Below are 16,767 nucleotides of genomic sequence, written 5' to 3' on the forward strand. Positions count from 1 at the left end.
CTAGCCACTAACCACTTCCTTATGTGCTCTCCGCAGTCTGGATCCCTCAGAGATGTTTGCAGAGTTACACAGAGAAGAGAAGAGGGAGGAAGGAGACAGAGTTGGCCAGGAGGATAAAGGTGGGAATCAAAAGGAGAGAGACAGATCCAGCCAGTAATCAGTTCCCTAAGTGTTCTCCACAGTCTGGAACACACAAAGAGATTCACAGAGTTGGGTAGAGAAGCAAAGGGGGAGGTAGGAGATAGAGGTGACCTGATGGAGAAAAAGGAGAGTCCAATGAGGGAGAGATCAGTCAAGCCAATAATCTTGCCTCCAAGTAAAAATGGGTACTGAAGATTGGGTTCTTAAAGGTACAAAATTGATAACAAATACCAAAAAGCAAATATTAAAAATCTAGAGTAGAGGTTGGATTCTCAAAAATACAATATTAAAGAAAAAAAAACAAAGTCACAAAAATTAGAACTGCCATACAACCCAGCAATCCCACTGCTGGGCATATACACTGAGGAAACCAGAATTGAAAGACACACATGTACTCCAATGTTCATCGTAGCACTGTTTATAATAGCCAGGACATGGAAGCAACCTAGATGCCCATCAGCAGATAAATGGATAAGAAAGCTCTGGTACATATACACAATGGAGTATTACTCAGCCATTAAAAAGAATACATTTGACTCAGTTCTAATGAGGTGGATGAAACTGGAACCTATTATACAGAGTGAAGTAAGCCAGAAAGAAAAACACCAATACAGTATAATAATGCATATATGTGGAATTTAGAAAGATGGTAATGATAACCCTGTATGCGAGACAGCAAAAGAGACACAGATGTATAGAACAGTCTTTTGTACTCTGTGGGAGAGGGCGAGGTGGGATGATTTGGGAGAATGGCATTGAAACATGTATATTATCACATGTGAAACGAATCACCAGTCCAGGTTCGATGCATGATACAGGATGCTCGGGGCTGGTGTACTGGGATGACCCAGAGGGACAGGATGGGGAGGGAGGTCGGAGTGGGGTTCAAGATGGAGAACACATGTACACCCATGGCAGATTCATGTCAATGTATGGCAAAACCAATACAGTAAGGTTAAGTAATTAGCCTCCATTAAAATAAATAAATTTAAAAAAATGGTAGTTGAATTCTAATTCATTTACAATAGAATCAATAATTATAAATGGTTAGGCTCTCACTTTATATAACAGGGATTAGAATATAGAAGGCCTGAATCTTGTCCTTATAAAGTGAGATGTTTCAAAACTCATCCCTCAATACTGAGGTCATCTCTTTCATTCGGAAAAAAAGCAAAGAAGCCTTCAGGATATGGCTCACCTTTTTTTTTGTATCTGCTCTGCACCTTCTAGAAGTACTTTGGTCTTTTCCTCAATCTCTGTGGCCTTTGACAAGAGATCCGGTGAGGCATGTTTCATGCCCTGCAGCTCTGTGACTGGGTGGTGCAGAGGTTCATCCCAGGAGAGCAGCAAACTGAGTACCAACCTAATAAGGATTTCATCCTAAGCAACCATAGGAAATAATCTCATTAAAATAAATAGAATTCAGTGGGCTTGGTAACATGTGATTTTTGCTCAGATAAGCTGAGCAAATTTAAGAAACCCTTTATTACTCCTATGAATATGTGAAAATTTTTAAAGGTGGTATAGATGTAAAATTATAAAATGTATGCTATTAGTTTATACTTTGCTGAATTTTTTTTAAAAAACTGACACTTAAATAATCCTTTTGATGAGTTCTAATTTAGAACATGAAATATTTTCTTTTCCCCTCTGAAATTAGACCATCTGCTCAGTGAGTTCTTTTATATTTGAATGCTTTGCTTGTCCAGGGAGAGAAATCTAAATATTTTGTTGGAACTCAATATGTGCCTAGAGTACCTGGCCCAGGAAGCATGGATCCTACCCATGCCCACATCATTTTCTCCCGATGATTCATTTGTATTAATGAATCAAATCCTTCATTAATGTATTCATTTTCTGATTGGTAGTTTGTTTTATGACATTTGAACAAAGAGATAATGAAAAAGACATTAAACACATTTTCCTCAACCTATACCAACACCAGTCCCATTTGCTATCAGAGCAGTCTTTTCTGGTTACATGTGTCAGGGCAGAAAATGGCACAGTGTTGTCTTTAGTAACAGCATCAGTGGGATTCACAATGGAGGGTTTTCCCCCTGGTTCACTACTACCAGGATGGGCATGAAACTCCCAGGGGCTGAGCATCTCTAATTAAAAGGCTTGATTTGTTGATGGCCATGAAATACTTCAGTGTACAGGAAATAAGAGCAGAGAAGAATTGAATAGACATTGCAATAGAAACATAATGGGAGACTGAGAAGCTATAATGAAATTCAGACACTAGGGTGAGACCTTGGCAATGGCAACCCACTCCAGTACTCTTGCCTGGAAAATCCCATGGACGGAGGAACCTGGTAGGCTGCAGTCCATGGGGTTGCACAGAGTCAGACATGACTGAAGCGACTTAGCAGTAGCAGCGTGAGACTAGCATAGTTTTCAAGAGGGCTTTGTAGCTTAAAGATGAAGAGTGAGTGCTCTGAGTTGAATGAAACCTAGACTCACTGCTTATTATCTGTGTGATGGGTGCAAATCTCACAAATTTTCTGAGCCTTGGTTTCCTCATCTCAGAATGTGTAATAACAGTCATTGTGCTACAGGATTTTTTGTGAGGGTTAAACATATCAATGAACACTGAGCACTTTGTAAATGGCAATGTACTAGCTCTCAATAAATTTTAAGTTTTAAATAAATTTCCTCCTTCTCCTTGACCTTCTTCCTTCATTTTATCATCTCCATTATTTAGATGCTGAGCAAATAGAAAGAATGTTGATATTATTAACAAAGTTTTAGTAAGAGAACAGATTGTATTTAAGAGGAGATGCATGTGAAAATATTTTAAATAATAATAGGATTGTGGTTAATATGGGAATCAGAAAGGAGCAATTATAATGAAAAACAGTTGAGGCTGGGATAAATGATTGAGGCTTGATTTGTAGACTGTGTTTTCATCAGAACAGAGACAATTGTTGCCACCATGAAGAGCAAAACATAATATTTTATAGGACATTTGGGGAGGAGACTCATAATTAAGAATAAAAGTGACAGAGGAGTCATTGAGAATGATAATGAAGTAGGTTTCAGAGAAGCAGAAGAATCAGGAGAGCCTTGAAAGCCAGAAGCAATGTCTCAAATGGTGCAGTGCAGGAGTGACTCTCACGTCAGTGTCACTGGTCACAGGGAATACTCAAAACTGTGGTTGTGTTTCTTATATATCCATGAATTCTACCAATCTTATATTTTACACATAGAATTTCCAGTCAGCCCGTGCTTTCATTTAGTATAATAGCTGCGGTCCTGGGCCTAATGCATTGGTAAACTAAGGTTATCTGCATGGGAATTTATAGATCTGTTATTTGTTTTGCTACTACAGATCTTTAGTCATCACTTGATTCTATTCATACGTATCAACAGTATAAAGTAATTTCTCTTTGATTGCTTAGTACTCCTCCACATTTCTCTGCGTGTGCAGTTACCATTACTCTAATAATCTAAAGCCTAGTAACACGAGTGCACTGCCTCAGCTGGCTCAGGTGAAAAACCCAGATAAAATCCTCACCTGTGTATGTTCAGCTTCGTCTTTGTTATCAGGGGTAATGATGGATTCGGTGTGGCAGCTATTTAGGACCCTGGAAATGAAGTTTTTGCCCTGGCCAAACTGCTTATCCTGGGAGTGATCAAGCACATTCAATTCTTTAAGGTTATTTTGGCATTCAATAAATGAACTCACTACCAGAATCTTAACACAGCTGATAGATGTATAATTTTTTTAATGAGGGTTATATAAAAATTGAACATCATTATTTTTCCTATTTCTTCCCATTATCTCTATAAATGATTGTTTTTCATCTAACTTTTCTAAACTTGAAACTCTTCCCTTCTTTGCTCTTCCCTTGCTTAATTTCATTCTTTCCACAGTTAATATTGGGACAACAAACACTAAAATTACAACAAATATCAAATATTCAATGTTTTATTAAGTACCTTTTTTTTTTTTTTTTAGTATTTGAACCAAATATAATGCATATATACCTGCTGCTGCTGCTGCTAAGTCGCTTCAGCCGTGTCTAACTCTGTGTGACCCCATAGACGGCAGCCCACCAGGCTCCCCCGTCCCTGAGATTCTCCAGGCAAGAACACTGGAGTGGGTTGCCATTTCCTTCTCCAATGCATGAAAGTGAAAAGTGAAAGTGAAGTCGCTCAGTCTTGCCCAACTCAGCAACCCCATGGATTGCAGCCTAACAGGCTCCTCCGTCCACGGGATTTTCCAGGCAAGAGTACTGGAGTGGGGTGCCATTGCCTTCTCCGCATATATACCTGGTTGTAGCCATTTAGTCTCTTATTTACTGTGGGTTGGAACCAATATACTCCCTTAATAGGAGTTTTAAAATTATAACTTTCTCTTATTAATCTCTGAATCCACACACCTATAGCTTAGTGTTCACCATAGATGCAGAATACAATGTTGTTGATGATGACAAAATGTTAATTTAGAAAACATGGCATAAAATTCTAGGAAATACTAAGCAATGGGCTTAAAATAAGAGCAGCAAAAACCCAGCTAACACATGGATAGCGAAAAACTAATCTTTAGAGTTTGTTGTGAACATTTAAAGAGATTACTTGGAAGTTTGGGGGGAAAAACACAGCAGTCAAAAATTGAGGATAACAGAAAAACTACTGAGTAAAAAGAACTACATGAATTTAATAGAAACATGGAGCAAAAATTTGTTATCAGTGTCTGCTCTACAGTGGGCTCCTCGAGTAACCTAAAAGAGCTAACATACAAGTTCCTTACTTTCATCAGAAAGAGAATTATTGGTTCCAATTCTAAGCCAATCCTTCTATTGTACTCTAACCTATTCATTGCCAATCTTAGAAAACTGTTTAGCAGCATTTTAAAAACTATCATCATTTGTTTTCATGATAAGGATTCAGTATGTACTGTGTTTGGAAAAGGGCCTTTATGAAGATTAATTAAGGTTAAATGAGCTCATAGCGTGGGACACTGATCAAGTAGGATTAGTGTCTTTATGAGGAGAAACACCAGAGAGATTTCTCTTTTGTCTCTGGGTCTCTGTCTCTCTTCTCCACCCCTCAGCCTGTGAGGACACAGGGAGAAGCCAGCCTGGGAAGAGAGAGTTCTTACCAGAACCTGACCTTGCTGGCACCCTGATCTGGGACTTCTTGCCCCCAAAACTGTGAGGAAATATATTTCTGTTGTTTAATCCATTGATCCTATAGCATTCTTTTAAGGAACTCCAAGCTTCCCTGGTAGCTCAGATGGTAAACAGTCTACCTGCAATGCAGGAGACATGGGTTTGATCCCTGGGATGGGAAGATCCCCTGGAGAAGAGCATGGTAAGCCACTGGAGTATTCTTGCCGGGAGTGCTACAGTCCATGGGGTCACAAAGAGTAGGACATGACTAAGTGACTAACACATACCTTCAAGATGACAAATACAGGTGCTTTAAATTTATTTTGGAAATTCCAGGCAGGAATACTGGAGTGGGTGGCTGTTCCCTTCTCCAGAGGATCTTCCCAGCCCAGGAATCGAGCCCAGGTCTCCCACGTTGCAGGCCGATTCTTCACCATCTGAGCCACCAGGGAAGCCCATATTTAATGAGGTGTTATATCTAATATATATGAGGAATTCATACAACCTAATAGCAAGAAGACAATACAGTTTAAAAATGGGCAAAGATTATAGATTGGAAGACTCAATAATGTGAAAGATGTCAATTCTTCCATAACTGATTGATTAAATTCTAGAAATTCCCTGTTAAACTCTCAACATTATTTTCAGTGTTTCCAAATGAGAACAAAATAAAATGTCTATTAACACTGGAATGGATAATTAACTGTGGTGTACTCATAGAAAGGAATACTACTCTGTGATAAAAATAAATACAGCTTCACACAAAGTTTTATGACTCTCACAAACATTACATAGAATGAAAGGAGCAAGGCATGTTAAAAATGCTATATGATCACATGTGTATGGAGTTCAAAAAACAAAATGAGGCAAAACTAAGGTAGAGTTTGGAGATGTACACTTAGGTCACCAAACCATGGAGAAAACCAAGGATATGGGTTCTACATGGAGGCAGAAGACCATGTTTGGGAGAGTTCATGAGGAGGGCTTTGCAGGTGCTCCCAGTGTTCTGTTTCCTGACCAAGGGAGCAATAACATGGTGCTCATTTTGTTATAAATTATCATTTTACATCCTTACTTTGTATACAACTTTTCTAAATCTATGTTACATGCTACAATTAAAAGAAAAAGATTAAAAATGAAAAAAAATTTTAAAAAGTTAAAAGTAAAATTAGTGAAAGGAAATTGAATCAGATATTTCACTCTTTAAGAATCTTTGAGATTTCATGAAACTGATCTTTTCTTTGATTTATACATCTTATGAGTTGATGCCTTGTTTGACTTAGAAAATGTGTTATTTGAGTTTGGTTGATGCAGCCTTCTTGTTTAAAGGATAAAATAGTCCAGTCACTTTCACCAAGGTTCTTTATGGAAATAAGCAAGAAGTACTGCTGCTGCTGCTGCTAAGTCGCTTCAGTCATGTCCGACTCTGTGCGACCCCAGAGATGGCAGACCACCAGGCTGCGCCATCCCTGGGATTCTCCAGGCAAGAACACTGGAGTGGGTTGCCATTTCCTTCTCCAATGCATGAAAGTGAAAAGTGAAAGTGAAGTCGATCAGTCGTGTCCGACTCTTAGCAACCCCATGGACTGCAGCCCACCAGGCTCCTGTGTCCATGGGATTCTCCAGGCAAGAGTACTGGAGTGGGTTGCCATTGCCTTCTCCAAGCAAGAAGTACAGTACTTATAAATTCACTGAACATTTCTCAGGCGAGCCTATAGTTGTGGTTAGCCACCGTGGTTGCTGTGTCAAACAGGCTTTGAAGGGGCATCTGGCACTTGCCAGATGGGTTTTGACAGAGGGGTGCAGAGACCACACCCTGGCACAAGAGTAGGTTTGACACCATGAGCAGCAGGAGCAAAAGGAACTCTGCATAAATAAAAACAAGAGCCACTCAGAGATGATGTATTAGCCTGAGGTTAGCAAAAGCCATCCTGTCCAGGGAAGCCTCATCTCTCCCTGTTGCCCTGAGCAGGATTTGGTGATGTAGTAGCTGGGGTGAGGAAGAAGCAACATCTTCCACTGTGTAAATTTAAATAGATGATGATATTTGCACAGATGTAGTTGTAGAAGTAGATTACTCCCTGCATTTTTGTACTGCTCCCAGAAGTGCTCCTTTGCTCTGCAAACATTTGGAGCTAAAGTTAATTCTGAGCCAGGGTTTAGGTCATTCTCTAAAGATAGTTGAATGTCTTGGGACTTTCTGCAGACTCTTAGCAGCGAACTCCTCTAGGAGTTTGTAACTTTTCCACTCTACATTGACTAATGCTTGCATTTTAGATACTGAAATGGCAAGAATAGTACAGTTGATCTGTGTGGTTTACCATCACGCTGGGGAAGAGTAACCACATGAATGCTTGATTGCTACTCTTGAGTGCAAAGAGAATACTAAGAGAAAAGGATAGTGTCGCTTGAATCTGCTAACCCACCTTAATAACCCTATGGATTTCCTTGATACTTTGCCAAAAGTTTGAAAAATTTTGTAAAATTTGTGCTTTACAATGATCCTGTGAGATAGGCTTGACATTATTATCACCAAATTATACTAATGAAAGAATAAGACTTAGAGTGGGTAAGTGATTTTCCCAAGTCTCATTATCAGCAGATGGAGGTGATTGGGCACCATAATGTCATCTTTTCACTTCCTCATGTCATATTACACAACCTTGTGGGCTCTCGGTCTACAATGCAGTAGAGACCTGGGTTTGATGCCTGGGTTGGGAATATCCCCTGGAAAAGGGAAAGGCTACCCACTCCAGTGTTCTGACCTGGAGAATTCCATGGACTGTATAGACCATGGGGTCACAAACAGGTCATGACTGAGCTGGTGATGGTGTTGGTGGTGAACAGGGAAGTTGGTGATTGAAATGGAAGCCTGGCTTGCTGTAGTCCATGTGGTCGCAAAGAGTCAGACGTAACTGAGAGACTGAACTGACCTTTAGGATAGCAGAATATCATAAATTTGAACTTAATTGATCATTCATTGGTAGATGGATAGCTGTATGAATTATTTGGGTTAAGATATGATTTGGTGATCTTATAACACATCTAAATATCCAATATATGACTAAAGAGGGTCTCAGTGAGTCATCCATACTGTAAACTGAAGGAATCAATTATCAAAGGATAACTATGCATTAACCTTGTAGTTTAATGAGAAAAATAAACTGATAAACACTATTGTCCTTTTCTCAGTATAATAGCAAGCTATAATCCCTGCCTGTAACAATTTTAGATGCTATAGTGCCCAAGCATTGAAATTGGGGCTGTTTCTGGAAACGCGTAGGTATGAGCCCTGCTCCAGAGTTCTTGTTCTTGATGCCGGTGTCTTCTGTTCTCTGGTTCACTAAGTCCCAGGCTTTCTCTCCTGAGCATCGTCTGGTTCTCCTGTTTACACAAGTGTTTGTACTGTGGTTCTCCTGCTCTTCTGATCAGGCTACCCAGCCTCTTGATGATTTATTTCTTACACTCTTTGTGCTTTGTTTTCCTGATGCTTCTTAGTGTATTCGCTTTCATATCTACCTCTATTCCTGAATTTCAGTATCTACAGCTGCCCTACCTTATCCTCTTGCTGTCTAAATTTTGGCTTTTAGCATCATCATATTTTTATGAACTTCATTTGCCTTTTGGTCCAGTTTCTGGTATTCAAATTAAGCTGGGTTCTCACATCTGGCTGTTCTTGGCACCTCAAGCAACTTTGAGAAGTTAGCTTTCTCTCTATGCAATACTGCCCCTTAATTTGATACCATTGTGGACTTGTTATAATTTCACTTTCTGCCTCATATTTTATCTTTGTCTTTTTCTAGCTGCTGTAAATTCAGTACTATGTGTCCTTATGTTGGTATTAATATTTAAAATAAATCCCTAACCTGATGTAGCAGATAATTAAAAGGAATATAATCAAAGTAGTAATAATAAATCCCCCCAAATTAATATCCATACATGCTCCCATTTTTAAAAGATTTTCCATCCAAATATTATAATAATATTAATGGAATTTATTTTTCTTTTACCTGCATCCATTTGGTAACTTTGCATGGACACTTGATGATTTCCAAATTAATTTAGGCCCCCACGATGTACAGTGTGTGGTGTTTATTGTGTGAGGGCAGCAGTGACGATCTTTGAAGATTCGTTGTTTGATAGTGAATATTCAGCCCCCGGCCACTTCTCTTTGCTTATCAAACTGACTAGTTATGACTGCATTTGTAAACATGAGTGAGTTCAGAGGTTTCTTCAATCTCTCACTAACTCCTAAGAAAGATTTCTTTTTAAGGTACTGACTGTATAACTAGACATTTGAGAAATGCTGCAATGTTTTAAATGACTCATGAAAGCAGAAGAAGATTTTCTGTTGAAGTTCACCTGGACGATGAACTTGATTTTGACTATCAGCAATGGAATATTAAACTTTTGAGGTATTCAATGAAATCCTCTAAGAAAAAATAACTGTATAAGACTTTTCTGTCTCATTAATTTATATCTTTTGATGTTTTAGAACTAGGAGGAATATTCTTCAGGGGGGAAAAGCCACTGGAAGTGACAATTTCACTAAGCAATCAAGAGTTAGCCTATTTTCAATTAAATGAAAAATGCTGCATGCAATGCTCTTTACAGAGACTCTTGGTATGTTTCATAATTCAGTTCTTAAAAAGTAAAACTATTTTTTCAAAAACCAGGGAAAATTCTAAACTGTGAATGCCAACTGCCTGAAACAAATACTCACTGTGTTTCTACTGCATCTACTAATAATATCTACTGATGTTACTCATAAGAATTATCGGATGTGTGCTACCTGTAATAGACAGCATTGTGTTTGAACCAAATCTGCCCTTTGTGGAAATATGACAGTGAAGAGACAGAACAAAGGGTGTGTGTGAGTTGATCAAGAAAAGGATAATTGGAGCTATGAAGTTATTCATTGATCATCTTTTATGACAGCCACTTAACCAGTTTTTCTCTGTATACTTTCCTGTAGATATGGAAATGAAAATTTTTCATGCTACCACATATAGGGCAACTCTATACTGCTTCCTACACCCATTTGAAACAGAAGATCCACAATTCTTGAGCAGGAGTGGCAAGAAAACTCACCACTAGATTCTTGATTATTATTTAGGCTTTAATTAGGTAGCATATTTTCTGCTATCACTGTGTAAGTGCCACACATGTTGGAAATTTCTTTTGAACTCAGGCAGATGCTTATCAAGAAATCATTCATTTCTACCTAAACACTTTTAGGTGACAGGTCAGTGCTTCCGATGATACCACAAGCAGTACTTTTACCAAATCCTAACAGTTAGCTTATATTTCATTATAAATTGGAAAGTGCCTTGAAGTTTCCCAACCCAATCCATGTCATAATTGATAAAAAGCAACATCAATTTGGGAAAACTGAGAACAGCCTTCAGATGGCTTAACACTGAGAAAAAACTGAGACTGGGATTATCTTATATTAAAGATATTTTTGTCTATATCACTCATGCTATAACACAGGAGGTAATTTATAATGTTTAAATATACACTGCAAACACCTTTTTGGATAGAACATTGCAATATTTAGTCCATGGGATACAAATAAGTGAAACACATATATTCTACCCTAAAAGGCTCTGTAATCTTCTTGAGAACACAGCATATATGATGAGGAAGAAAAAAAAAACTTCATAAAATATATTCTTAATGATCACAGATGGTTTTAGATTTGAAAGAGACTTTTGATCTTTGTTTTTTACATAGCATAATTTACTTATTTTTGTCTGTGCCATGTCTTCATTGCTGCATGGGCTTCTCTCCAGTTGTGGTGAGTAGGGACTACTCTGGGTTCTGGAATAAAGACTTCCATGGACTGTATAGTCCATGGGGACACAAAGAGTCAGACACGACTGAGCGACTGTACTGAACTGTATGACATGTAAGTATGATGGGAGCTATTTCAATAAAAACAAAAATGAAAAATTTTGCTAAGACCCTTGAGCCTAAAAATGTTACTATCCAATTAGGAATGATCTCCAACATGTAAACAGATAAAAATTAAAGCTTAGGCATCTGTATTCTTTTTTTTAAATTGTTTTTGTATATTTTATTTTAAAATATTGAATGTAGTAATTATAGATAATGTGTGATAATTTTGACTTTTGAACAAAAAGTTTATACCCACTCTACTAAATGGACATAGCCAAAAGAGGCCATGGCCACATATGAAGAGACGCATCAGAAAATAAATATATCTGAAGGACTTTTTCATTTAACAAAGAAACTCCTGGTGCCAATCCTTTGGTTAAGGAGCATTCTATCACTGACTGTAGCTTTCTTTTGGATAATCAGAATGTTTGATTGCATAGTCCACGATCTGATAACTTCTGCTGCAGACTGTTCTTCTCTGAGACATTTCTTCTACTCTCAAAGGTTTCTGTTGCTTTCTCTGCAAGAGAACCCAAGAATGTATCGAGAAGATTAAGAAAAGGCAGGTTTAAAACAAGCTGTTGCATGCTCCATTTCTTCAGTCATGTTCAACCATTTTTGACCATATGGACCACCAGGCTGCTCTGTCCATGGGATTCTCCAGGCAAGAATACTCCAGTGGGTTGCCATTTCCTTCTCTAGGGATCTTCCCAATCCAGGGATCTTACCTGCATTTCCTGCATCTCCTGCATTGCAGGCAGATTCTATAACAAGCTTTCAAGTGGCTTAAAATATTGGATTGACAGGAAAGGTCATCCGGGTTTTTCATAAGATAGTACAGAAAAAAACATTAGAACTTTTTGGCCAACATAATATAATACAACCTGGAGAAGAACAAAGCCAGAATGAGATGAGAGGCTGCTTGCAGTGCCAGCACGGAGAGTCAGGCAGGCTCAAGTGAGGGACTAGTCCTGGGAGGCCACGTTGAGATGCTGAAAAGATGTCAGGGACAATGGGCAAACTTGGATGATTGTAAACTGATTCCAGTGTTCGATTAAGGCAACAAACCGGATGGTAAGAGAAGATGATAGTCAGATGAAAGAGAAGTGAGGTCAGCGCTTTAAAGTAGAATGTTCAGGTTTGCGCTCAAGACTAAGGATTCCAAAGCCTTTCTGCCATTCTAAGGGTGTTTGAGAGTTGCAAAGGGAGAAAAGATCATGGTTTTCTAGACTATGGGTCCAGCAAGTGTAATAATTCTTTTTTCCTGCTAAAGCTGAATAATACTAGTTTTAGTGCAGTGCATGCATGCTCAATTGCTAAATTGTGTCTTGAGTCTTCTGCGACCCCATGGATTATAACCCACCAGGCTTCTCTGTCCATGGGATTTCCCAGGCACGAATACAGGAGTGGAATGCCATTTCCTTCTCCAGGGGATCTTGCCAACCTAAGGACTAAAGCCACATCTCCTGCATTGGCAGGTAGATTCTTTACCACCTAGACTCCTGGGAACCCCAATTTTAGTGTAGTTCATGCCAACAAACGAGCGAGCACTCAGTCTTCCATTATTGTTTGGTAACACAGTTAAGCAACCCAAGAGTATATTTGCATTTTTTGTTATGTGTTTGATTATTTATTGGTATTTATTATTTTGGTGGATTTTAATATACGTAGTGTAATATAGGAGATTTGGTTTTCCTATGGGTATATTCAAATCCATGTGGTAATAGTCTGAATATTGCATTTTCATCAAAGAAAGTAATTATGTATCAAATTCTGTCTTTCTTACTAAGGCAAATTCCTATGTCTCACTGTAAGAAATGTTTTTCTGAAGGATATTGAAGACTTACATACCTCTATATAGTTGGTTGTGAGTGATATAAAAATGGAGTTAGTAAATATCCATTATCTCATCTCCCAGAAATTTGACATTCATTGTAAATTGTACAATATTATTATACATCATTAGTGAAATGAAATGAAACATGTGAAATGAAAGTTATATTTAAAGATTCAACCACTTTGTAGGTGATGTATTTGTAACCGTGTTTTATTATGTGTTTCCTGATGTGAGGGAAATATAAACTGAGATATAGTGTTCTAAGATGATTTAAATTTTGGAAAGATACATGAAATTTTTAGTTGAGATGAACATGTTAAATAGTTTGGTTTCACATTGGAATTTCTTTATGTATAGGCTTCATAATAGGCCTTTAAATACATAAAAATGAACCATTCAATAAACTAGAGTTAGAAATTAAATATTTAATAACTTAATTAAGATTTATTAGTGTGATATCAGAGAAGGCAATGGCACCCCACTCCAGGACTCTTGCCTGGAAAATCCCATGGACAGAGGAGCCTGGTAGGCTGCAGTCCATGGGGTCGCTAAGAGTCGGACAGGACTTTCACTTTTCATTTTCATGCATTGGAGAAGAAAATGGCAACCCACTCCAGTGTTCTTGCCTGAAGAATCCCGGGGATGGGGGAGCCTGCTGGGCTGCCGTCTATGGGGTCTCACAGAGTCGGATACGACTGAAGCGACCTAGCAGCAGCAGCAGCAGTGTGATATGGGCTTCCCTCATAGCTCAGTTGGTAAAGAATCTGCCTGCAATGCAGGAGACCCAGGTTCAATTCCTGGGTCGAGAAAATCCCCTGGAGAAGGAAATGGCAACCCACTCCAGTATTCTTGCCTGGAGAATCCCATGGACAGAGGAGTCTGGCAGGCTACAGTCCATGGGGGTTGCAAGAGTTGGACACAACTTAGGGATGAGAGAAAGAGAGTGTAATACTCTTTGCTTTGCCGATTAAAATTTGACAAGAGTCCCACCTATTTCCTTTTTATCTTTCCATTTTGAAAAGCATCTTGGATATATTTGATATTCTTTTTTTGTAAAGAGATAATATTTATTTCTTAAAGTATTTTTTTCACAACAACTGAAATTGCCAGGAAAAGAAATAGCAAACAATTGTGAAGAATCAAAATCCACAAAATTTATTCATTGCACTGCTCTTTTGATTTAAAAACGGATACACTCTTTTGTGAATATTCTGTTTGTTTTGCTCCAGTTTTATCGTTATAGTAATAGATTCTGCCAAAGTACAGCAACTATTTCATGTCCCATCTCAGGCCAGGTGCAAATGATGCTTGCTATTGTGCTAGACCTTGGGACTCAGGTGGGACTGAAGCAAACTTGTGGTTAATCAAACTGACAGTGAAGAAGAGTGAAATTACATGAATTATATCTAGTACCTCAGATGGTAAAGCATCCGCCTGCATTTCAGGAGACCTGGGTTCAATCCCTGGATCAAGAAGATCCCCTAAAGAAGGAAATAGCAACCCACTTCAGTATTCTTGCCTGGAGAATTCCACAGATGGAGGAGCCTGATGGGCTACCATTCATGGAGTTGCAAGGAGTCACACACGACTGAGCAACTAACACACACATACCACTATCAATAATTTATTCAATATAAGGGTGTGGAAGTACCCCAAGTTTATACATCAGGATTATGCAGATACTTTTAATGTATTGGTTATGGACTAACCATAAAGAAATCTTGCTATTTGCGATAACATGAATGGATCTTGAGCATGTTATGCTATATGAGATAAGTCAGAGAAAGACAAATGCTGTATGATCACACTTAAATGTGGAATCAAAAAACAACCATGATGGACAAAACATAACTACAGAGAACAGATTGTTGGTTTCCAGATGCTGGGTTTGGGTGGGCAGCCAACATGGGTGAAGTGGGTTAAAAGCTACAAATGTACAGTTACATATAAGTCATGGGGACAGAACACAGGCCATGGTGACTCTAGTTAATAATAGTGTATCGCACACTTGAAAGTTGCAAAGAGAGTAGATCTTAAAAGTTCTCACCTCAAGAAAGAAATCATAATGTGATGATGGATGTTAACTAGATTTACTCTGGTGATTATTTTCCATCTGAGCCACCAGGGAAGCCCCAATATGCAGTATATACAAATACCAAATCATTGTGTTGTACATCTAAAACTTGTATGATGTTATAGTAAATTAAATTAATATCTCAATTTAAAAAATACACCTTGGAAAAAAGGAAGGAGAGACTTTGATCATATGCATTTCTATGTTCCTTACGCTCCTATTTCACCTATATTAATTGACCTAAAAATCTATGCCCACATAGCCCTGAATAACGTGATGACTTGAAAAACTTCACTGACAAGAGTTAAAAGGTAGAGAGTCTAGGTTGTAATATTCATGCAACAGGCCTTTGACCTTGGAAAGGAGAACATAAGACTCCTCAGATTTTACTGATAAACCCTCTGCCCTTGTCCAGGTGGTGAAAAGTGAAAGTGAAACCTGCTCAGTCATCTCCGACTCTTGTGACACATGAACTGTATTCTCCAGGCCAGAATACTGGAGTGGGTAGCTGTTCCCTTCTCCAGGGGATCTTCCCAATCCAGGGATTGAGCCAAGATCTCCCACATTGCAGGCAGATTCTTTACCAGCTGAGCCACAAGGGAAAATGCCAAGAAATGAGGAAATGCTCAGTCTTCTACTTTTATTTGGTCAGGGTAAAGCAACCAAGGAATATGTTTATGTATTGTGTGATGTGTTTGGTTACTTAGGAATGTTATTTTTTTTTTTTTTAATTTTAATGTATGTAGTATAATATAAGAGATGTGGTTACCTTATGCTGCTGCTGCTAAGTCACTTCAGTCATGTCCGACTCTGTGCGACCCCATAGATGGCGGCCCACCAGACTCCCCCATCCCTGGGATTCTCCAGGCAAGAACACTGGAATGGGTTGCCATTTCCTTCTCCAATGCATGAAAGGGAAAAGTGAAAGTGAAGTCGCTCAGTCGTGTCCAATTCTTAGCGACCCCATGGTCTGCAGCCTACCAGGCTCCTCTGTCCATGGGATTTTCCAGGCAAGAGTACTGGAGTGGGGTGCCACTGCCTTCTCCAGGTTACCTTATACATGTGTACAAATCCATGTAGTAATATGGTAATACATTGTATTTTTACCAAATAAGGCAATTATGTACTTACCTTCATTTCAATTATGAAATGAAATTTTCTATTGAGAGGAATACATTAAATAGTTTGGTTTTACATTAGAATTTCTTTATGTATAGACTTCATATACAGCTTCAACTACATAAGAGGGAACCATTAAATAAGCAAGAGTGAGAAATTCATTTTAAATATGAATGATTTAATTAACTTTTATTAGTGTCTCATATTTTTCTTCCACTTTGGATAGCATCTTGGATATATTTGTTTTGTATTTTTATAAAAAGTGATAAATACTCATTTCTTAAAATGATTTTTTTTCACATGAACTGAAATGGCCAAGGAAAGAAATAGCAAGCAATTGTGAAGCATTAAAATCCACAAAATTTACTGACCGCATTGCTCTTTTGATTTACAAACTGATATACAGTTTCTCTAGTAAAAATTGTATTTGCTTCACTCCAGTTTTATTTTTATATAGTTGCAATGGTTTTTGCCAAAGTATAGGAACTGTTCCATATCCCACCTCACGGCCAGGTGCAAATGATGCTTGCTATTGCACTGGACATTGGGACTCAGGTCCAGAGGGCAGGTAGCAAAAT

General features: G+C 38.3%; 1 pseudogene; it reads right to left on the reverse strand.

The window, feature by feature from the left end:
* Nucleotides 1-1,218: 1,218 nt before the first annotated feature.
* On the reverse strand, nt 1,219-16,207 carry LOC787990 (chorionic somatomammotropin hormone 1-like; annotated as a pseudogene).
* Between the last annotated feature and the right edge of the window lie 560 nt (nt 16,208-16,767).

The sequence above is a fragment of the Bos taurus genome, chromosome 23 (genome assembly GCF_002263795.3).
Source record: "Bos taurus isolate L1 Dominette 01449 registration number 42190680 breed Hereford chromosome 23, ARS-UCD2.0, whole genome shotgun sequence".
In the NCBI taxonomy this organism is placed as follows: domain Eukaryota; kingdom Metazoa; phylum Chordata; class Mammalia; order Artiodactyla; family Bovidae; genus Bos; species Bos taurus.